At 43.6% G+C, this 25261-nt stretch overlaps 1 pseudogene; it reads left to right on the top strand.

Moving 5' to 3' along the window:
- LOC121047214 overlaps nucleotides 1–25261 on the top strand; it is a 56866-nt pseudogene that overhangs the window by 23067 nt on the left and 8538 nt on the right.

Raw genomic sequence — 25261 nt, 5'->3', positions numbered from 1 at the left:
TTTACGCCCCGAAATCCGTGCAACGCGAGCCCCGTGGCCCGGGCAGTGGGATATAGAAGAAGGAGAGGAGCGTGGGAAGACGACGGCCAGTGTTGGTTGGCAGAGCGGCGTTCGCAGAACCGGTGGTCACGGCGGTTAAAGCAAGACCTCCGTGACTAAAAGGATTCGGGCGCGGAGGTGAATCCGTCGAGCGTCCAGAAACGAGGTTCGTCCCAGACCTCCACCAAGTCCTCCTGCCCTCTCCCGACAGTAATCTCCGACCGCTGTGGCGGTCGTAACCTCTCCATGGTCACCACGTGGGCCCTTCAAGAAGACGCTGGTCCTGGAACGCGGAAGCCGAAGCATCTTTTCAGACGTGACTACGCCCACGACACTCCACTGACCCAGGACTTCCACACCGCCGGCCGCATCGCCACGAACCGGTGAAGTGGTTTATGAACTGCGCTTCGGGTGTTTTTCCTAACAGGGTATTGGAACGATAGTGACACCGCAAGCGATAATTTTGTATGAAGGGACAATTTAGTAATTTGCGCGGTACAACGGATCTCCTCTAGATTATTTCTTGTATGTCTGTATTATAGGTCTTTTGTTCTTTTTAATAGAGTGATTTTCGTCTTTCCTGGTAAAATGGCTTCCTCGTTTTCCCGTGGATTTAACTCCCAGTGTGTAATTTAATCAATAACCATAACAAACTTTAATCCCCGTCACTCCGAACCACAACACAGACTCTTTAAAAGACCTCGGAGTTCCAGGAAAAGTTCAGTTAGAAGTTTTTCATTATGTGTAATGAATCTCTGAAGCATTACGCTCCACTAGGCCGTGCTTTATTTGATCTATATTTTAGGAAGATAATCATTCTACTCATGTGGTAAGTTTCAGTTATGTCGTGCTAAATAAACGTCAGTATGTTTTTTTTGTGAACCGCTGTATCTTCTGTGCATTTCACTATTGACAGTTTGGACATTGCAGGGCATCTCTTTTGTTAGCCTACCACTATTCCCTATACCTTATTCTTAGTCTTGACCAGAACAACAACGATGAATGTGTACTTGAATACCCATCCAAGCCAACGGTTCTGTAGTAGAGGTAGTGCCCCAGAAAAGGTGCCTTATTGTTCAAAGGCTGTATTGCACATCTGTTGAGGTTTATAAAACGTCTATGTGACGTATATTGCCTATTTGAAGCGTTCGAGGCAGTCGATAACGAGCGGTTTTTAAAAGAGGTACTGAACACCTGAAGTTCCTGCCCAAGTCGCGTTTTGAGAATAAGCTATTCAGGTTAACTCGAGAGTGGTCTTTAAAAAAACCTTTAATTGAAAAGGTTCATAAGAGAAAGTTCTTTCGGTGAAAAAAATAACTTAAAAGTTAGGGGTGAGCAAATAGTGGTTAAGATGAAAGGCCTTCGTAGTTCTTTTTAGTTCTCTCTCGGATGGAACTGTTTTTTTATCAAATGCCTTTGGAAGGTATTTATAGGCTCTTTCAATGGACCAGTTAATCATGAAAAACCTTTATTCAGCTCTTCTAGGGTCTAAGGAAATAACAGTTCTAAATAACATTTCAAGGGAACTCTTATGTTGGGGAGTGCGAATACCCCTCGGTTCAAATAGCGCAGTGATATTTCTAGATGGCCTTCATTGCAGTATTGAATCTAGAAATATCGCTGCGCTATTTGAACCGAGGGGGTATTCGCACACCCCAACATAAAAGTTTCCTTGAAAGGTTATTCAGAACTTATTTCCTTAGACCCTAAAAGAACTCAATAAAAGTTCTTCATATTATTAGCTGGTTAATTAAAACAGACCGTATAAGAACCTTCCAAAGGTACTTGATGAAAAACCGTTCCATCCGAGAGAGAACGAAAAAGAACTGTTTAAGCGACAGAAGGGCTGAAAAGAGCTTTTTAAACGTTCCTCACGAAGAACTGCTTCATTGAAAAGAGAACTTAAAAGAACTGTTAAACGGTTCTTCACCAAGAACTGCTTGAGCGAGAGAAGGGCTGAAAATAAGTTTTTAAAAGTTCCTCACCAAGAACTGTTTCATTTAAAAGAAAGCTTAAAAAAAGTTCCTTAAAGGTTCTTTAGAAATAACATTTTATAAGGTGCTTAAAAGAACCTTTTAGGTTGGAAAATATGGACAAGCCGATGGACTCCAAAAAGTTATTTTTGGAACTGAATTTTTTAAGAGTGCGTGATAACGTTTGTAGCAGAAATTTTTAAAACAGAGCTTTATAACAAATAGAACATTGTGCCTGAAGCAACGTTACACTTCACGACACCACAAAGTCCCCGGACACAAAAGAGTACAATAAACCTTAACTTGAACCTCCTGAGTACTTGGCGGAGCGGGGCAGGCTGAAAGACAATTCGTAAAAACGCAAATTATAGTAGGACTATTGGTCTCACAATGGAATCCGTTATTGTACACTTTGTCATTGGGTCAACCGGTCAAATATCGAGAAAAGGGTGTCACGAATCGTGTATGTGAAAAAATAAAATTTGAAAGACCACTTTATTTTTCGCACACTTTGCGGTATCGGAGTTCTCAGTCACTTTTGTTTTCTGGGTTCCGAGTTCTATCCCGTTTAGGAACATAATTAAACGAGTTTCGAGAACTTGCAAATAAAAAAAAGAGGACCCGAGGGACATTTGGACTCCGTGGACACTTCGACCCGATGGAGGTTTTGACTCGGTGGATATTTCGACCTGAGTGGACATTTTGACAGGCGTCTCCCGTGACCTGTTGGATATTTGACCCTATCGACACTTTGTCTCAATGAACGTTTAGACCAAGAGCCCTTTTTGCGCACTTCGTGCAGTTTTTTACCCTCCAGACGCGCCCATTTGCTTTAGATTCTCTTCCGATCTCAATCAATGAAGTTCGCACTTGGCGGGTAATATCCTGGTTGTTCTTTGATTGCTGTGCTGCTTTCTGCTTCCCGACACGCCAAAGATGCTTTTTGGAACATTTCCTGTCTGTATATTTGAGGTTATTCTGGGGTGAATCCAAGATCGGAGTGTTAGTTCCACTCAAGGTGCGTTTCATGTCTCCGCTTTAGGTGAACAATTAGCGAGTGCCGTACGACCGCTAATCTAGGGTCTTTAACGTGCATCAAGCACTAGTGACTATACAAACGCACACCGGTACGATGCTCATCCAGATTGAAACGGTCCGGGGTGCGAACTGACAGGGAACTACTGCGACCGGGGGTAGAGTTTGCTTGGTTGCACAAAGGCCCCTAAAGAAGCTTGATTAGAAAAACATTTGTCGGATTGCTTCACATAAAAAGAAACCCTTTATAGTAAATTAATCTGGTTACGGCAGTGAATAGACGTGAAAACAATAAAATCACTCGCCTTAATGCTATCCAGACATGAAAGAGAAAAGACTCGCACGGGCAGAGGGAAGGGCAATGAGAGAGAGAGGTAATGGGAATGAAGTTTCGATCGTGGCGGCATACCAAAATATTTGAATGTCGAAACTATGTGACAAAAGTGGTCGTCTTTCTTTTTTTTTTTTCTGCCCAGGTGGAACGCTTTGACGTTTCTTCCACGAGATATCGGCCAGGGCTTCCCAGTCCTCGAGTTTTTTAATGTTGGCGAAAGCAACATCACCACCCTGAACCAGGAAAGCCTGGCTCCGCTGAGGAACGGCACATACGTTTACCTGTATGGTAAGGATGAAGCGTGTGACGATCTGTCACACTTTTAAATGGTAGCGATAGCGTCAATGCTTTAAATGTTCGAAGCCTAGATTCAAGTGCCTTAAATATATGAAACTGATGCCAGTTACACTGGCTACAAGAAATTTATTCGTGGGACAGGTAGGTGACCGGGCAATACATACCGAAGCGCACTTTCCCCCATTCCTTTTGGATATCTGAGAAACAAGGGGAGCCCATAAAGACATAATAAACACACATGCAAAAAATTTTAGAAAGGGCTTAGGGGCTGGCAATTTCTGGCCGGATGGAGAATAATGGGCACCTGAGTTTTTGTTAGGATTTACTATCTTACTAATCTATAATTCTACTCCTCGGAAAGCGAATGAAAGTCTTTAAGGGGGGTGGTGCAAAGATTTCCGGACTGTTGTCAAAAATTTGTGGAAGTTGCCCTCTGACACTTCTCAAGTAAAGAACAAAAAAAAAAAAAAAAAAACGATTTCGCCTGCGTGTCTCAGTTGTTGTGTGAAAAAAAGAAGAAAAAAAGATAAATATTGGCATTTTTCGCACCACTCATTTTACTCCCATTCTTTAGGGTCACACCTGATCGCCCTCCCAGTGACGTAGTTAGGGGTGCCGTGGAGGTTCCCGTGTGTTCTCTCGGAGGACGCTTCCTCTCCCTCCCTCTGCTGACATTAGAGGGCGTTATGCTGCAGGTTAGAGCTCAGCGAATTCATCTAATCTTCTCGACGTAGTTCCTTGGGCTGCCACTCACTTTTGCTTTGCAATTATGCAGCGGAATCGCGATTTTTTTTTTTTTTAATGGAGATGTCGTTTCTATCCTCCGGGAGACGATAAACTACGTAAAAACTGACGAGATGCAAATTATTTTAATCCTAAAATTGCTGCACCCCTTCTTTAATCTCGACGGTGGGCGAGCCCTGCCAGCGTACTCCACGCCCATTCGATTCGATGAACTCCGTGTCACTAGCTGCGTGCGGTACAGGCGAATGGAACGCCAGGCGAGGGGAGTAAATTCAACGACTAGAATGGCTGAGGAGGAGCAGAGAAACTTTCTATTTTCTCTATCGTTCCTAGTGCTCTCCCCTTCTCCCTTCACCCTCCATCACCCTCCTCTCCCGTACCGCCTTTTTTGTGATCGCTCTCTTCCCTGGCGTTGCCTTCGCATGCACTGCACACAACTATTGACTCGGAGTATAGACGGTGTCCACTGTAAAGCCCTCGACGTGCGGCGGTTCTGACAAGAGACTCGGGAGTTTCAGTGTAGGATTATTCAGGGACTTTTGCAACCCCATGGCTTTTCATGGAGTTACGTTGCCTCTTTTGCTGTTAATAAAAAAGTACGGTGGCGCGGCATTGCGGGCCTCCAAGGCACAATCTAACGTAATAAAACCGAACGTGAGTTTTTTTTTTTTTTTTTTTTTTTTGTAAGAGACTGTACGTCGAAGCGGGCCAAAAAAACGTCAATTCCGACTTTCGTTTTTCCGTCAGTTTTCCTTTAACCTGGTAGCCACCTTGTGTGGGTCAGCGTCAGCGTCACTCAAAATACGCCCCAATAACCAGTCTTTTTTTTCAGTTTCAATTATCTAATCGTCGATGTCAGCACTGCAGAACGGGAGGTGGGGGCATGCCTCTCGGATTGTTTTATTTCTGAATGCACTATTTCCTGGGACGCGGTCTACGCTAAGGCTAGAGAGCCGGATGGATTATATTTACTATACACGCTCCGGCCAAGATGGTGCATGACGGAACGCGCTAACAAAAAATGGCGGAGCGTGCCCACAAAACGGGCTAATTAGGAGAGCGTGCTGCACGATCGAGGGCAGCCGGTACCGCACTCTAAAATTCAATCCGTTTTACATAGAACGATAATAGGGACTTTTAGCGAACTCTTCCTGTGTTCCGCGAAGCGCACTACTGGAGCCTTTGAAGCATGCTTTGAATCGCGCGCCCGAAGGAATACCGTGACCGCGGGACGCGCGCTTAAAAGCATGCTCCAAAGGCTCCCTAGCGCGGTACGCGGAACGCGGTACGCGGAACGCGGTACGCGGAACGCGGTAACGGTTTGCGAAAACATCCCTATTAAGTGATTGCCGAATCAGCTTGCGAAGCTGATTCGTGATTCGTTGCGCGTACACCGCGCTGCGCCTGGAGTGGCATGCGCCGATTGGCCGATAAAATGAAGTTCCATGGAAATCACCGTACATTTTACCGTGCGGCTCAGGTATTAGAGCAGTATTTTATACGAGGCAAATCATCAAATACAATCAGGGGGCAGTAATCTTCTTTTGCTGGAAGTAGTTTGTGTTAGCTTACATGTAGCGTAATTATTTTCATGACATGCTTATTTAGACCAGCAATGGCTACAATTGAGAAGTGTCGAAATTTCGTGATGAATATTTACTTTTTGCATCAATGAATTTTTTTATATTCTGGTGAAATTTGTATTGTCAAGACAAGAAACGAGAATGTGCACGCATGTGGCATTTACATCAGTAAAAAAACATTCTAATAAAAAAAGATAATATTCCCTTTCTTCCTGACAATCTTTGTTCACTGAAATAATTTTTAAGGTCGCTCATATTGTCAATAATATTCCCTGGGGAAAAGGAACACTGGAAAAAAGGACAAACACAAATCTCCAAACACAACTATAGGTGTCTGGTGCGCTCACCAATCACCTATAGCTGTGTTTGGAGATGTGTGCTTGTTCTATGTCCCCTTTGTTTCCCTTCTCCAGGGATTTGTATTGCCATCCTTGTCCAGCTCGCTTGCACCTTTGCATTAGTTGCTTCTAACTCATAATTCCATTTGTTGTTTTGGCGATATTAAGCTTGTTAACGTTCCTTAAATTAGAAATTTTGTTTTTCTCTATTAAATTTTAATTTATTATTTTTTTAATTTTAATATTGTCGTGTTCTCATGATTTCGCCGATCTATCCTAACCGCTAGCGTTCCATTGTCACGAAGCTTGAGATTTCTGCAATGTGTAGTTTCTTTTAAGCAAACCAAAAAACGCGGTTCTCTTTTCTCATAAACATTGGCAAGTTACGTAGCCCCGTTGGATTTATAGTGAACGAAGAGTCACAGTTATTTGTCACTAACATGTATTCAAAGTTTGCTTTTCGTGGCTGGCAAAGTATTGACGCTTAAAACACGTTTTCTTTTTTTAGCATTTTGGAGGCGTTCTTTATCTTTTTAGTTTAGCCGAACCAAAACTACACAAAGACCGTGATACCCCATTCACACGGTCAACATAAAGGTACCTTTAACATAGGTCTCTTTGCTATCGGCGAATCAAGCCGTCCTCTTGGGTCGCGAGCACACGCCACGCGCGGAAGACCGTTAATTGATTGGCTGCAGAGAATAAAGCTCCCTTAACTAAAGATGCCTTTACGGTCGTGTGAATCGGGTGTAAGGTCTCTTCAAATAAGATCATGCACGCGTGTCGAGTCGACATTTGTTTTTCTTTGTATATCTATATGCTACTTCCCAATGTGTAGAGAAAACATAATCAAAGTTCGCCTTAAAAATAATATATACATTTATTTATTTATTTATTTATTTATTTATTATTTATTTATTTATTTTTTATTTCTTAATTTAAAAAAAAAAAAAGATTATCAGAGCGGCACTCCTTTTTAGCGTTCTATCATTTTTCACGATTTTGACGGCCCGTGATATAGACAAAGCTCAAATGGTAGAACATTACATTTTTTTGTAAAGATAGGGGTGGAGCCTCTTATTCACATAAATTTTTATCATTCTAGAAAGTATATATTGGGCGTCAAATATGCAAAAACCTGCGACTTCGACATTTTTACTTAATATTTGTGAATTATTATCTCGTAGAGTTTTTATGTTATAGCTTTGGAGGTTTCTTAAATATATTTTTCACATCAAGGTTTATCGTCTAGATATAATTTGTTACTCTAGTTTGTTTGTTTTTTATATTTACAGTGCTGCAAGCATGTCCCACGATAAAAATGTTCGTGAACTTTAATGTGAAATTATAAAATACATCTTATATATATATATATATGTATATATATATATATATATATATATATATATATATATATATATATATATGTATTAAATATAGGTGGACCATTTTACAGCGTTTCACGATGTTGTTCCACCAGAAAAATGTCGCACTATTTTCCCTCTGTCTAAAACAGCGTTTCGAAACGCACGCATTTGGCTACTGAGATATTTTTTTTCTATCTTTGTGATCTATTATCTCGTAGTGTTACTAAGATATAGCGTTGTAATTTTTTTAATATATTCCTCATATAAGGGTTCATCCTCTCCATACAGGGTATTTTATTTTAATTCGAATAGATGAAAAAAAGGGGTGAAAATCAGGCGATCGCCATCCTCACCATTTTTTTATCGAGCTTGGCGGACTTTAGATGGGGGATAATCGTCAATGTAAGTTCAATAATTAGCTAAAATCTGTTAGTTACATTTTTGAATGATTGGTCTTAGGGGTCCTTTTCCAATTGCAGTATTTATGACAATTACAATTCGAGACCAGACCGGTCGAGGTAATAAAGAAAATTGTAATGGTTTTTGAGTTATTAATTGATAAATATGCATGCTTCTTAGCACGATTTAAACATTGCACGCAAAAAAGCGCTGCAATCTCTGCCCCCAATGACGCCGTTGTCGTTTGAGTCACTCGTGTCGCTTGCGTTCCCACTGTGCTCCGTCAAGCTCTAAGCCGACAGTGCGGTGGAAGGTACGTGCTCTCTGGTCCAATCAACCGTCTCCCTTTCATCCCCTGACCCCGCTCTCTTAGGGTTTGATTAGGAGTGCGAAGCGTGATCACGTGGCGAAATAGCGACATACGATTGACCCAAGGAGCACGCCCATTGCCCCAACCTGTCAGCTTACAAGGACACGCTGCGGGATAGTGACCACGTGATTGAAACGACTACGTCACTTTTCTGAGCGTCATTGTGGGCATAGCTGGGGCGCGGTTTTCGCGCGCATTTTTAAATCGTGTGAAAAACGTGAAGATTTGTAAATTCATATGTATAAAGCCATACATTGCCTGCGAATTATTTTTATCGGCCTGAGCTCTGATAGTAATTGCCTCGAATACTGCAATTGCAACACGACCCCTCATAGGTGCCCAGGGGAGGTTTCTGAGATTGCTTAAATTTTGCACTAAGCTGCTGGCACTAAACATCATAGAAATCTCTAAATCATGAAGATCCGCGGCCGATTTCTCTATTATTTAAAAAGCAATCAAAGATCTCAACACACCAATTTAATCTCCGGCGATGAGAGGAGCATGTTGCGAAACCAGGACAACTGTCAGCCACCACAGAGTGAAGGGTCCTCTCGTCTCCGACCGGTGGAACCGCAAAGTGATATCAGAGGAGTGCAACTTCCTATACCGCCCATGGAACGCGAACCGGCAAACCCTGGGAGTCCGCAGCGCCATTTGAACCCCCTCCTATCCGGAGGCTGTACGAAAATCAACACGGCAGGTACAGCGACACCAAAACCGAAACCGCACGACAGCGCCATTGTGCTTGGATGGATGGGTGGTAGCTTGCGTCACCTGACCTAAAAAATAATATTGTAGCCTTTTTTTTTTTTACTTGCGTGTTGCTTTGTTATGTTTCTGCTGCTTTGCGGATGGTTTTCGCGTTTCAATGCTGGTTAATGTGCGTTGAAGCGCACACAAGCCAGCATCGAAACGCGAGACCAGCAGAAAAGCGGGAGAAACCTAGCAAAGCAACAAAAGTGACACATACACAAAAAAATATGCAATGCTTGTTCATTTGCGTTCATTTTTATTCAATGGGCAGTGGGAAGTACAGAATATATTTCTCACTATTTTGCAGAGAAGAATTAAAGAAATGAACTGCAAAACAGGATAAAACGTTAAAGTTACGTGCGACAAAGGTGATGATTTGCGTCCTTGCAGAAACCCTTCGCTGAACTCACATAAAATGTCTGTGTGTTCGTGATGCATTTCGAGCTACTTACCGTATACTCACAGGACTTGCGCCGTCCGGCCACAGGCATGGAGCCTAGAAAAAAAGTTGAATTACTTGCTTGATTGGCCCTTACGTGCCTGACATGGTCATATGAAATCAGCGAGCATATTCTGTACCTCCTTTTAAAATATGGTACTTCAAGTTGAACACTACGACACTAAATACTTGTTTCTTCTCTCTGTTTGTCTTTTTCTTGAGTTAAGTGCCTTCACGCTAAATTGACAATCATTTCGAATTTGGTTATATAAGTAAGCGTAAGTAAAGACCGACGACGGTGTCTTGCAACTACGGGATACTAAGCAATTAGGTCAAAAAAAACCGAAGCTCAGCTTTTTCGTATGGAGTCTTGATCAGGAAGCTGTATTAGTTTTGAATATGATCACTTAAATTTAGGAGTGCGTCACTGCTAAATGAAACGGGCAACCAGTACGGATCGCTCATCCTCAATTAATCGAAAAATATTCAGGCTGATTTCTACTCCTCCTAAAGACACGTGAATCGCTGACAACAATCTCCAAAAAACAGCTCACCGCAAAAAGTTTAGCAGCGTTTGAATTGAGCATCTTCTCCATCTTGATATTATATAGAAGTCGCCAGTTATTTGACGATGAAATATTTCTTGCCGCGAGTGAACAAGGGAAATCCTAAACAATGACAGGATTTGGTTTTGTGATGTGAAACCATCGAAGATATTGCCAAAATCAAACAATTAATACTCGCTACCACAGTTAGGTTCTGTTGCAAATATTTAACCAGAATGTAAAGCAAGAGCAGAAGGCGAAACGTGCGTACTTCACGTCCATTGGAACTCAAAACCATTGTTGTCTCGGCTTTCCGCAGTAATTGTTTCCCCACTTGGCACAGCAGATGATGTGATGGTGACGAAAATCCATGCTTGACCATATTACAAAAAAACATAGTTTGCAGAAAAAAGAAAAGAAAGCCGCGCGCAGGAACGTGGCGCGAATCTCGCGCCGCGACGTACTCCGGACTCCCAGAAGCAAAACAGCTCGCCGGCTCGCGTCTCTCGCACGTCCTAACGGTCCACCGACTTCCCGGCGCCGGCAGCCAGCGCATGTCGAGGCGCGAGTTCGGAGAGAGAGAAAGCTCGCCCAGACAATTCGATAGAGTGAAACAGAAAGTTACGACAACAACCGTCAAAGCTATTCATACCTCGAAAACAACTACACCTTTATTTAACGCTATATAAGGAATAATTGTTTAAAACAAAGAAACGTCTGTCCACGCCCGCTGGGAGCAGGGCGATCGGAAGCAGTTCTCCGGACCGGACGTAGGACATAAATATGCATCGCCAAACGGAAGCAGCCGAGAGCTTCATTCTCCTGGTGAAATCTCGAATGCGCACGGCTTGTTGTCTATACCATAGAGTTATTACAATAAACTCTAGAAGTTCAGGTGGCGCTAGTGTGCGGTTGCATTTTGAAGCAGACAGCAACCAGTTTAAATTAGTCTTCCGCTAATGCATTCCTATGGGAAAGCGCGAATGCGTTTTCTCTTTACGCTCGATTGTAAGAGCAAATACTGCTTAGTGTTGTGACTGAATAAAAAGTTTGGAACGTTTTACAACATAATGTAAAGAAATAAGTGTCAGATAGAGCCTTGCAGATTGCTCTTATAGGGCACGCATTTACGCATATAGTCAATGCTACGAAGCAAACAGAGTGAATCAGCGTGACAAAACACCAAAAGGATGATAATATGTGCCAAATCAAACAATGAACACGCACGACAAGAACGAAGCTTAGAGTTATGGAACGAAGAACATGTACTGGATTATTGAGTGTTCTATTACAGCTTGAATGCTATTGCAGCTTGAATAAACACTTCGCACTTTTTAATTGTTCTTTTTGCTTGAATTGATAGACTGCATTAACATTTCATGCTGTACAACATAGACCTGAGCCTCAGTTTCTGCTAAATTAAATATCGCTCAGCAACTAAAAAAAATATACCCGTTACGAGTAAAGAAACTATGCTGATTTCTATTATTCCCTGGTGAAGAGAAAAAAAATATCAAGTACATTTTCTCATAGGAATGCGCATGAAGACTGCAAAAGTAGACTGATTGATGTCTGCTTCAATTTGAAACCAGAAGTCGCGAGGACACTAGCGCCAGCTGAGCCTCTGATGTTTATTGTAATAACTCTATGGTCCGTACAGCCCGGGCTATGATTCAACCCAGAGAGCGCTCGCGCTCGAGAGCTGATGACCGGACACATCACTCCCGCGGAAGGCAAAAAATCAAGCAAACAAAAACTGATTGTTGTTTTTGATACGATTACGGCAGTATTACGCTCCCTCTTCACAACAAAATTAACTATTTTTCGACAGCTCTTTTCTTGCTTCTATCATATACCAAATCATACATATTTCCTAATAGCAGCGTTTGCAATCTCAACGAAATGTTGCGTTTTCATTGGTTACATGCCGTCTTAGATGCCAGGACAATGCTCCTCCCAATTCCGGAGTTAGTTTCGACTTTTGCTTACTTTTCAAATTTGGTAATCGGGTGCGCATTGTTATGATGTACGCATTTCCAAGATGCGTAGAGTCCGCGGAGTAAGTTATCGCCATATTTAGGCGATCTTAGAAACCTCCTCAGGGCACCTTTAAACCGAGTGTTAACAAGGTAAGTAACGTGTTTTAGTTTATTAGCGATTGTCCCTCATCTAATGTCAGCCGAGGCTGGTAAGTGCGTGGCGACAACTGCACTCGTTAAATCCCAGATCTTATTTTTAGACTTTTCGATTTAAAACCTAACACCCTGTGTTAAGTGTTCCTCTAGTCCAGTTTCTAAAGGAAAATATTCACCGCGGTTCAAACATGAACCAAGGTAAAAAGAGCCGCAAATTCAACATAAAAAAAACATCGGATTAAAAAAAAAATGTTAGCATAGAGCCGTGTTCTTTCATTGAAAACGTGCATCATTTTATCTTGGTATAAATATAGTGCTTCGAAACGCACACATATTTGCTACAATAAGGTGAGCTGGCGGGCTAGCTAGTCGTTCATCATTAGTAAAATAGCGCAAAACAACAAGGAAGAAAGGGCGAGATAGACAGGAAGGGCGCTAAACTGACAACTGACATTTAATACAGTCTATAAAGGAGGAGAAGAAAGAAGCAAGAAGTTACTGATGCTGTTGCTTAAAAGAAAGAAACGTACACCCTCAAAGTTGTTATACATAAAAATTTTAAAATAAAATGTATAAAAAAGGTGAGTTGCTTTGACATTTGTGAGTGAAAAAAAAAACGCAAGAAATAAGAGAGAAAGAAAGAAGGAAGCAATAATTTTGAAACAAAGGAGAAAATTGCAGAGGTGCAAGATCGGTAATCGTAGATGATAAAAAAGATGAAGTTTGAGACCAAAAAGGAACCCGAGGTTGCAGGCTGAATACTTGTAGTCAAGTCATATGATTGAGGTAGTAAAGTTCCTTAGGTGATAAGGCGAGCGATGGGGCACTGACGCACACCGCCCCGCGAGACACGATTGTTTGATCTTCATAGAACTCTCGTGTTCTTTTGGACCTAAAACGTCTTAGGATTTTGGTTTGGCTAAACAATGCTGAGCACATACAGTCCCTTGCGTGTATTGCAAGATGGCCGGCTGGTGACGATCTCAGGGCTAAGGCATGTTCTCGCAAGCGTTCATTGATGCATCGGCCTGTTTGTCCCACATATATTTTGCCGCAGGTGAAAGGTATTTCGTACACCACTCCTCGTTGGCAGTCGACGTATTGTTGCTGGTGTCTTACTTTGCACTCAGCTTGCCGTGGTTGGAGATGGTTAATTCTCGGACACAACCGCCTAAGTTTATCTGGTGCAGAGAGTGCCAGTTGGACTTGATATTTCGAAGCAATCTTTTTTAAGTTGTGTGTAATCTGATGAATGTATGGCAGCACTGCTGGTCGTTGGTTCTTCTCTCGTGTGCGCACTCGTTGTCCACTGTTGGTGAGTAGTGATTCGGCGACTTCAAAGAAAATCGAACTCGGGAACCCAGATGTCTTGAGGCGCTGCACTTGAACTTGAAAACTCCCAGCCGCGGAATGTGTGCACGACTTTTTTAAGGCTGCACTCATTGTGCTTTTGCCAATTCCTCTCTTGATGATTTTGGAGTGAGCTGAGTCGTACTGAAGCAGGCCTTTTTTGGTTCTTGGCGAGTATTTCCAGCAAGTGTGCCTGTCTTTGAACATCAGATGAAGATCTAAAAATTGAAGGCTTAAATTCGTTGGAGTCTCATGGGTGAAATTGAGCCCTTGCCCTTCGCTCCAGAAAGTGGATTTGATGGTGTGGATTGTTTGAGCTTCATTTTCCATGGGTCTCATTGAAAGAAGCACTAGATAATCATCCACGTATCTGAAAATGCGTGAGACTTGCCCTTTGGTGAGTGCATTATCGATGGCCCGATCACATTTTGAAAGGAAGATGTCGCAGAGGACTGGTGCCACACAGGACCCGATACATATGCCTTTCCTTTGTAGGTAAGACGTACCTTCGTACGTTACCACGGTGGCGGTTAGGTAGAACCGTAAAAGTTCTAGGAAAGATTCTACCTGTATTCCACTTTCATTTTGAAACTTCGTATTCCCGTTGGCCTCAATACATTCGTTTACAGCTGTAAACAGCTTGTTGTGTGGGATTGAGTAAAAAAGTTCCTCCACATCAAGTGAAAATCCGTATCGTACCGTTGCATCATTCAGTTGTAGGTGATGTATGACCACTTAAGAGTTAGGGATCAGGAATGGATCATTTAGTTTGAGGTTAGACAGATGTTTCATTAGATAGCGAGACAACACCCCTTGCCACGATCCTTTTTCAGTCACTGCCACTCGGAACGGACACTCTTTTTTGTGTGTTTTGGCAGTGAAAAACATGTCTAAGTGGTCCTTTGTGGTAGTCGAAATCATCTTCTTCATTGATGTCAATTCTAGCTTAGTGCATAATTGTAGCGCCTTGGCTTTCATCTTTTTGGTCTTGACGCTTGTTTGGTTGAAGTTTTTGTCTATGGCCGAGATAGCCTTTTCTTGATAAATTGACCTGGGGATGACAACAAATCCTCCTTCTTTGTGTGACTCTAACAGGTTTAAATCTTTCTCAGTGAAGTAATTTACCACACGAGTCATGTTCAACCTCCTTCCACAACCTTTACCAGATGTTAATAGTACATCCACGCAGTCTTCAATACAACGTGGTCTGACATCTTCATGTGCCTTTTCCGCTAAGTCATATACGTTGGACAATAGCTGTATACCCTGACTTTTTGGTGAGGTGCAGAATTTTGGTCCTTTTTCTAGAATTCTGCATATATCTGCTGGCAGGGAAGTGTCCCCCAAAATAGTGAGGTTTTGTCTTTTGCTTTCTTGGTTTCGGCTCCGGAGACCTTTTACATGAGGAACATATGACCACCATAGGTATCCCGTTGCTCTAGATGCCAAACAAGCGTCAAGACCAAAAAGATGAAAGCCATGGCGCTACAATTATGCACTAAGCTAGAATTGACATCAATGAAGAAGATGATTTCGACTACCACAAACCCAAGTAGCACAACTCGCCGGTTTGGGACTGGGGCGGTACCGGTCTGCCGGTAAGATCCTACTGGGGCGACGCTGGAAACGCACCGCGGGGCGACAACGGGCCAGTGAGATTGCCAGTCACTGGCCAGTGACTGGGACGCCCGGCACTGGGCGTCCCAGCGAGTTCCCGGGATGCTGCCAGCACAAATCCCCAGCGTAGTACCAGTAACGCGGTAAGATACCAGCAAGACCCCAGGCTAGCGGCCTCAAGCCATACAGTCCCCGGGCTTGTTTTGTCCCAGTGAGTTCCCGGGCTGCTGCCAGCACAAATCCCCAGCGTAGTACCAGAAACGCGGCAAGATACCAGCAAGACCCCAGGCTAGCGGCCTCAAGCCATACAGTTCCCGGGCTTGTTTTGTCCCAGCGAGTTCCCGGGCTGCTCCCAGCACAAATCCCCGGTGCACTACCAGCAGTACCGCAAGATACCAGCAAGACCCCAGGCTAGCGGGCTAAAATCGTACAGTTCCCGGTCTTGTCATACAGCCTAACATGTGGTTTTGTGTGCAATTTACACCTGAATAGAAATGATGTAGTTCATAAGAAGAATAATTTTAACAACAAATGAGTGTAAACAATTATGTTGCACTGTACATGAAAGTAAATTTCTGGCATAGGTATACACCTTATTGGTAAAGCGGCTGCCACAGCCATCTGTCGCTCATACACATGATAGCAAATAAAACATACAAAATTGTTACCGTAATTGTTTATTGTCAGCTCCAGTGAAGCTACAGCTTGGCTGGTCATCATGGGCTTGTCGCTAGAGGAGTGCGCTGGATGAAAGAGGCTGCATGTCACGGGCCTAGGAAATGTTCTTCACACTTTTCATGCAGCTTGTGATGCAAGTCGACCATGCACCCAGGAAGGGGAGTCCTTCATTAGAGCACCTGCAAAGAGAATCAACAGCACAGTAAAATGACAGGGTAAATCAATACCAGCTGCACATGATAATCCAGAAATTCCAAACTGGGCAAGCGCTTAAAAGGTTAAAACAGCGCAAAGGACGACGGACAGGGTAAAGGACACGGACAGAGCGCTGACTCGAAACCAAATTTTCATTGAACTCAACGGCGCAATATATACACACTATTGAGAACAAAAAAAAGAAAATCAGCCTGAAAAACACCCAAAACAAAAGCACAAAAACTAAGTATCACCTCTAAAAAGATAAACCAAGCTAATCAAGTGGCCAGAAAACCAGAGGCATGAGACAAGAAGCCCATGTAAAAGAAAAACTTTTTGTAACCAATGCGTTAATTGTCTTCATTTCATTTTCAATCTGGAAACTATATCAAAACAAAAATACTTTGATTGCCCTAAGGGACACCTGTTACAACACACTGGATAACCAAGCGGCAAAAATGGCCCAGTTATCTCATAATCAAGGTTAGCTATTTGCATGAAGGCCCACTTCAAAGAAAGGCTCGTGGAAATCATCTACTTTAATTCAAAAGGGCATGTCGAGAGACGGGCAAACTCGCCGGAGTAGTTGGCATGTAGTTTAACATTGCCGTTCGTCCCGATAGGTGCGAGAGATCCAGCATTTTTAGGTAAATATAGCGATTCATTAGTCTTACTGAGACAATGACAAATCATATCCTTGACATATTCGCTACCCTAGCAAAACGGACAGCACCAAGCGGGAAAACCGGGAACCAGCCAGAACAGGTCGCTCTGCGCCTCTCCACGTCTCTGGCGGCTTTCGCGGACACGTGTTGTCGACGCGGTGGCAAACAATGTAATTTGATGAAGGTCTGAATATTTGTCAAGTTTGCCTGAGTGTTCATCAGTGTGATGAAGCCTCAGTAAATTGTTTTTTTCTATCACGTGTTTGAAAGCCTCTTTACTCCACAACACACAATCGCGTGCTTTCAATTTCTTGGATGGGGAGGAATCAAGGAAAAACGTTTTGATATCTTCTCTGTCCCGAATGACATTCAAAGTGACGACTACTCGGTAACTGATAAGTGGTATGTAAAACAGACGAGGTGTTTCACTGGAGGGAACCCCAATGCTGCAGTCAAGTGAATGGGAAGGTTCAATAGCTGCTTTTCTTGAATTTGGCTGTGTTTGATTAGCGTCAAGATTGAGCCACCCACGCTGGTCGGTGCATTGGCTATTCATCTTGGCAGCTTTTCACCGAAAAAGCCTCTGGACCACACCGAAAAAGTTGGGCTGATTTCGCATCTACTTGATTCTCGAAAACCTCCTCGCTGCATACGATTAATGAGGGATATTGTCTGCTTTCAAAAAATGGGGGACGCGTCTCGCAAAGTTAGAAGCTGTCACAACATTATGATCTATTGCGCCTCCAATATTTATAATATACCCTCGTTGAAGCCAGCAGCAATATCCGTCTACATTGCTCAGGTTGTCCGGCCACAAAAGATACTCTCTTTCTCCATTCAGGATTTGAAGTCAAGTTTAATGCAGAGGGGTTATGCGTAAATCTCCGATGAAGACTATCTTCAAATTTGTCCGCAATCATCTCCGTGCTGCCGGCTAGAACCATTTGGCTGAGATTAGGTAGTATCTCTCCGTCTGTCAAATATACTTTGATTCAGCAGTTCACCTAATAGCTTGTCAAGTAAGCTCATATTTCAGCCCAAATAATATACTAATATCCCTTTAGTGGGACATGGTACGTAATATAATGCATAACCCGCACATTCGTCAAAATGACTTCGATTGTCACTAAAACCTGAGTTGAAATAAGAGTATCAGCTGCTTAGTGGGGCTCAAGAAGCTCAAGCTTGGCTCAAGAAGCGCTTGCTTAATTTTCGTAATTTTCCTGCAGCCTGTGTTGCTGATCGAGCAGACGACTGGAGCTGTTTCTTAATACGCACAAAAGCTCGATTTCGCCGACAGATAAGTCGTATGGTCGAGTGATGCAAGTTAGTTGAAAATTACTGTCGGTGGAACAATTCTGTAGTCATCGCTGCTTTCCTTACCTGATCAAAACTGATTAGAGTCTATTACCGTCTCTCCGGAGCCCATAGTTTCGGTAATGAACGAAACCTCCGAAACAAAAGTTTGACATGAAAAGAACAAAAAGCACCGGGAAAACAAAACTATGCTCTGCAAGTTTATCTGCACCGGCTACACTTAACCGTCGCAGTTGAAATACCTATAAAATAGGGCATTAAACAAAAGAAAATCTGTTAAATTGAATGCGCTACCCGTTCAGGCGGCCCGGCTGAGCCGACGCGACCTGTTCCCAGCCGCCATGTTTGTTTGGTGGTGGCGCCCCCTATAGATCGTTGGAGTCGCGAATACAGCTCATTGTTGTACACATACTAATGAGATTGGGTAGACACATGTAAACATATAATATATTGCAGAGTATGGCCCCTGTGTTCCCACATAATGGCAACCTGACTAAAACTCATCTGCAGACTTCACCAAATAAAAAATAGCGACTTACCCAGAAACTAGTATATATTATTAGCGTCTACCATAAACTCACATTGAGTGTTTACCATCGGCATGCCCCATAGCCCTCGAAAACGCCCGCAAGCCTCACTTACTTTAAGCATATGACATCATATGACAACAAACATTCCCTCGTGATCATCATTAATATCTACAGGTGCGAACAATTCAGGCAAATCAATAGAAAGATAACAAATCAGTAGTGAGGTGGTGTACAGTGGCTGGTAGGTGCAGGTTAATATGTATGGGACATCTATTTTCTGAGTAATATTGCTTATCTGGTCAATTTTCTTCACAGACCCATCACATACTGAGGCAAGGTTCTCAATACAGTGAAAAACAGGAAGGAGGAGTGAGTTCCAGATTTAGCTTTGCACAAGCTATGTGGCAACTGACTTCATCCTCTTAGAATTTATTGGAGTGGATCTGGGTATGATTATGTCTAGCCCAACAATATTGCTAGGAGCACCTTCAAAACCTTCAGAAAGAAGTAAAGGAAGTTTGAATCATAATTTCCGTATTGCGATGAGAGCTGCTCATACTGAGAATTGATGTGAGTCAATGTCGGCCATCCTTCTGCCTGAAATATCTATGTGTCAGCCACCCCCTATCAGAAAAAGTTTTAGCTGAGCGCTTTTTACTGGCCGCTCCGCTCAGCCACTGAGCAGGAAAGTAACCAGGCACGCACGTAACGCTCAGTCGGCATCTGCGCTCTGACTGGTCGTTGCTGACTGAGCGTTGTGAGTATGCAGGTGCTTTCCTTTTGAGTGGAGCGGGTCGTAACAATGCTCAGATAAAACTATCTAATGTCTATGTCGCAGCCTCAACAGCCAAACGAGCAGTCTTCTTCCTCGCTTGCACAATAGACCAAAATTGCACTGCATACTGCTTTAGAGGCTTGTTGGCATGTTTCACACTTACTCTCTGCAGACAGCTAGGACTGTCGGTAAGCGAGGAAAAAAAAAAGTGTGAACACATATCATGCACGCCAAAAGAAAACATCAATGGAACTACACGAGACTGCATTAAAGTTGCCAATTGGGCGTGTTTTATACCGCACAGCCACTGTGTGTGCACAAGTAAACTAGCTCTACATATACCGCTCAGCACACCACAGCTAGGCTGAATCACATAAGTGTCACACTTGCCGAGCTTGAAGTACAGTCGTGATCTCTACGAGTGTGAACAAGCGATCGTCGACTGCTCAGTACTGGGAGCATCATGCACCAGCGAACTTGCTCTCCTTTTAAAATGCCTTGCGAACCAAGCATGGTAAGTCATCTGATAAGGAGAGAACGTCACCAGGGACAGCACTGAGCAGTTGATAATCGCCTGCTTACCTTCATATGTATCAAGTCTCTACCTGGCCGAAGTAGGCAGTATGTGTGCAGCAGAAACGGCTGTACTGAAATCTCAAAAGGATGAAAGATCAGAATAGGCTTGGTAAGCTTTCACGTTGCAAGTATGCCCATGCGAATTTCACTTTCTAAAACATAAACACACATTTCAAATTGTCATCCAGGACAAGCTGCTATTACACAGCTGTATATATAAGGCAGCTTACCATCAACAACCTTTGCAGACTGCCATGGACCTGATCCTCAGGTCGGCTGGTGATGCAGGAACGAATTGGCCTAGTCGATGCTAGCTTCCGTTCGGCAAGGGCTGCACTGAGTATAAAGGTGAAAAAAGTGTTGTAGATAATGTGAAACAAACAAAAGCAATCCTAGCATCCACAATTCGCTAGAGGCACTGAAAACAAAAATCAGAGGTTGGGTCAATTATGTTAATGCAATATACTTCGGACACATACCATGACTGCAGGTAAGATATTTGCTGCCTTCAATCTAGATCTGCTTGAAAATTTACAAGCCAAATAACAAATATTTTATAAGCTGAAATATATTTCGATGGAACTACAAAATCTGAAGACTATCTCTGCAAATATGGTGCTATCTAGTACACCAGGGATGAGTAGAATTGGATTACAGCATCCCCCTTACAAAGATTGAAGCAAAACTAGTATAGAGTCTGCCGTGCCACTACAGTAAAACCTCGTTAATTTGGATCTCATGGGACCGGCAAAAATGTCTGAATTATCCGAAGGTCGAAATATCGAAAGAACAAAGAAAGCTGCGCGAAAACGTTTCCTTTATTTTGAGAAGAAATCTGTTATTATTGCCTGCTTTCTGGACGACACTTGGGCGGAGACGGCAACTTTCCTTAGCGCGGTCGAGTGCTCCACCGCACTCGCACTGTCGGAGCTACGCATCCCGTGCGCTGACAATGTAGTAAAGCAAGGCCTCTTCTAGTTTCGGGTGCACCACCTTCCAAGGCCGCTTTCTTTTCGTGTTGAACTTCTCGCTCTCGAAAGCCTGTAGGATATCGGCCACAATTTTTACGTATGTAGCCAAAGTGCTTCTCTTGACGTCGCAACCTTCCATCACTTGTCGAGAGACGCCGCCCTCCAAGGCCCTCAGTATTTCCACTTTCGTCGCTAAATTCTTAGCCTAGTACAGCTGCAACGGAAAACGAGTAGCAGAACTGACCAGTAATCGGAGCGGCGAAATCGCGACAGCCGGCGCTATTTTCCCCGAGCGCCGATAGCGAGAGTGCCAGTCACGTTGCATTTTTCAATGCAGGGGTGGCCGGCGAAAAATTGAGGGATAGGATAGTTGTTAAAATGGCGGGCTTTAGGATCCCCGCGTTGAGGCATAAAACGTGACTGTCACTCTCGCTATTGGCACGCTCGGGAACAATAGCCCCGCGTGTCGCGATTTTGCCGTTCCGGTCGTCGGTCACTTGTGCTACCCTTTTTCCGTTGCAGCAATGCTTCTGCTGCTTCCATGCCAGGAGAGTAACGAGCTGAAGCACGGCGATCCAGAGCAAAACTGGTGCGAAACACGGAGAACCGAAAGAGCGAAGAACCATTGGAAAACCGGAAAAACCACGTGCGCACTTCGGATGGATAGCGGTCATACCCTTTGGAACAGACGGTAGCTAGCACCACCTGCCGAATTTGTCCGAATAAACCATAGTGCGCCGCGTTCCCTCCGAATTAATGAGCGTTTGCTGCCATTGACTAATACATATGTTTGACGGGACCGGATCGACAGTTCAAATTATCCGAATTAGCGGGGGTTGAATTAACGAGGTTTTACTGTACAACAGAAACGACTCTACTGTGATCTCGTGGATATCAGAGTTCGGAACAGGCATGAAGGATTTGGCACGAGAAATATGCCAATGTCATTATTCATTTTTGCAACATTAAAATTACTCTGAAAGTGCGACCAGCTGCAGGGTGTATTCACGCAAATCTTGTGAGTGCTGAATTGTAGGCACAGTGCCCTGGTTGTGTTCATGTGCGATATATGACCAAATACCATAGAGACCAATACTGCAAACCTCTCCGAAAACCAATGGGTGCGGTGGCGAACGGCGTGAGTGGCGCTGTTCACCTCTCTTGCTGTCCATTTGTGTTTGCGTGTTGCCACTTCCAAAGGGAAGGCTGCAGCCATTATTGGGAATATTAAACAAACAAATAAAAATACAAACACAACACACACAGCAATACTGGCAGCAAGTTGAGACACACTTCTGTTGTAAACTCAGCATTCCGCTTACGAATGGGATGCGCAATTCCCCTAGAGTGTTTCATTCCACGTGAGTGGCATCGGAATTGCTAAAGGCCAGTCCATAAACACAGTCTGCGTTAAAAACAATCCTATCAGCAATAAGTTGCTATTATATTGCTCAATATATAGAGCACCTTACCATGAACAGCCTTGGCAGTCTTCCATCAAGCCTGGCCTTCAGCAGAGGATGCTGTCATTCTGTGTCGCCTCAGGACACTCACATCAGGATGGTGAAAGTGAATGCCAACTTCTACTTGGTAAGGACTGCAGCAAGTATAAAGATCAAAACACAGATTAGAATATACGATAAAAAATATCATGGACCAACTTGAAAAAAGTGCACAAAAAGACAAGGACAAAAGGATAGGAACACAGAGGACGCAGACTGGTGCACACTCACAACTTGATCTATTGAGCATAAAAGAAAAAAGAAAAAGAATCAGAGAAATCAGAAAGGCTGTGTTCGGAGAACGTGAGCTTCAGAAACCGGGGCGTGAGCAAAAGATGTCAGGTAGATTGTTTTACAGACACTTTGGAATTAACAACAGCCTTTCCATGTAATAAGGTGGTGAGTTCATTCTGATTGAACATCCTGAAAAATAACAGACAAAAAACAAGGAATAAAGGAGAGGAATACATACACTACATACGAGTGTAGACTCCCAACTCACAAATTGGAGAAGAAAAAAAATAAAGAATGCGGAAGGAGCTTTAGCAAAAGTTCGAACAGGTCCAAGTGGAACGTGCTGACTCCCACCCATATGCATAAGACTGTAAACACGATTTTCTTGGCAGCTCAGGTAACAGACGGATGTGCGAACACATTGGTGGCCCATACTATGAATAACAAAGGCCTAAAATAATTCCCTTGTATGTTTTTCACAGTATCTGCTAATTATTCAAGTTTTCTCTAAAAGCCTCGTCCCACTAGAGTGACAAACACCGATTTTTGTCCGACGACACCACAAAGTTCCGTGTCGCTGATGCTGTCCCACTGCAACGGCCAACACCCGCGACAATCGCCGACAAACCATCGACGACGGACGAGTTCTTGTCTGTTGTTAGACTTGAAGCGCAGCAAGCAGTCCCACCGAGGAACATCTGTCGGATACAAACTTATCCTCCTCGCCCGCTTGTGCCCTCTGTTGCCTCTCTTTCCACCCTTCCTCCCGTGGCTTGCTCCACCGCTCGACCTTCAGAGAAGCCCTTGGCGGCCTCTCCCCGTTCCCGCAGTTCCAGTCCCTCGATTGCTCATAGTGGTTGCGGGCGCGGCTTGCTTGCTGGCGCTGGGCAGTCATGTTGCAAAAGGCTTGTCTGTGGCTGGTTTTGCTCGCAAAAACTTGGTGCGCGATTTGGTGCTTCAAGACGCCGAGGTCTACGCCCCTAAATCAGGATGGATACACCCATGTTCGAGGACTGACCAAAGACCGCTCACCACGAAGTAGGACACGACGTTCCGCGGCAAGCCATTCCGGCAGACGAGACTTGTCATCACGTTCTGCGATGATCGGGATGCCGTATTGCACCCCATAAAACGCCTGCCCTCGATCATTCGGATATGAAGTTTTAAACATCCTCAAAATCAGGGTGAAATTCCTTGGTGCTAACTTAGAATTCCTCGAACGACCCCCCCCAAAAAAAAGGAACGATTCGGGTATTCTAGTTCAGAAAAAGTTTGGTGTCAATTGTCACGACTGTTTGTGGAAAGTCGCCAACGGCAAATGAAGAGAAGCGGAAGCTTTAATCAAGAAACAAAGTAATTGTCTCCACTTTCACCGTGTTTGTCGGCGCATTTAATGCCCAAAGAGCAAAATATGAAAACCGCATCGCCAGACTGTTTATCTGTGTATTTTGAAGTGTTTTGTTGACAACTCCAATCCCACTAGGAAAGAAGTTTCCTCGTCCCCGTGTCCTGCGTCGTGTCCGCCAGGTGGGACAGCGTGCGTCGTGTGTCGCTCGTCGTGTGTCGCTGTCGTTTGTTGCTGTCTGTCGCTCTAGTGGGACGAGGCTATAAGGATGACACACGAGCAGTGTAAATAGTGCATAAGTAGGTGACAATTCATCGTAGACTTTAGAGAGAGATTAAGCTGTCTTTATGTATTGGCCATCAATCTGTTGCCTTAACAGACAAGGAAATTATGGTTTTAAAATCTGCTCTTGCTAATGGGTGAATCGGCGCATTCCACTTGGGCCTGTGCTTGAGCTCCTTCCGCATTCTTTATTTTTTCCTTCTCTGTTCATGCGAGTCGAGAGCCTGCGCTTGCGTATGGTTTACACGTAACTCTGCTTGTCTCCTTGCCTTTTGTGGTGAACTGTTTTTCAAGGTGTTCAATTAGTAAAGCTCACCACCTTACTACAATCATGCAACAACTAAAAACAATTACAACCTACACCATTCGCTCAAGGCAGTACCAAACGAAAAAATACAAGGATTGGGTGAGGCATGTCTAACACTATATACTTACACTGAACTAAATATACCTCTCATAAACTGGCGAGACACTACCTTAATCCAGGACATGCTTGTAAATTTCCCCAGAAGCGGCATCAAAAAATTATTTCGTGGGCACAAAGTTTTGCGATCAGGAGCGGTATGCTATGCAAATCACCATGGGATGAATTATCGCGGCACCAATTTTTGACAATTCTTTTCTGATAACGAGTCACGAAAATAAAGCCGTTTGCAGACGACTGCGCGGCGGAAGCTACGGACTTGCTCAATCCTCCTCTGCCTTTTGCCTGGCTCAGCTCTCCGGTCGCAAATACGCACACGAAATCCACCCGTAGTGTCTAACCTAGAGCTTAGACGATGGAGGGGCACCGCGCTAAGTTAAGTGCTTTATTTTTTTTTTTTTTTTTTTTTGGGGGGGGGGGGGGGGGCACCGCGCTCTTCCAGACATCCT

This window comes from Ixodes scapularis, unplaced genomic scaffold, assembly GCF_016920785.2.
Source record: "Ixodes scapularis isolate PalLabHiFi unplaced genomic scaffold, ASM1692078v2 PGA_scaffold0__279_contigs__length_252992795, whole genome shotgun sequence".
In the NCBI taxonomy this organism is placed as follows: Eukaryota; Metazoa; Arthropoda; class Arachnida; order Ixodida; family Ixodidae; genus Ixodes; species Ixodes scapularis.
This window is presented reverse-complemented; position numbering and strand designations above follow the sequence as displayed.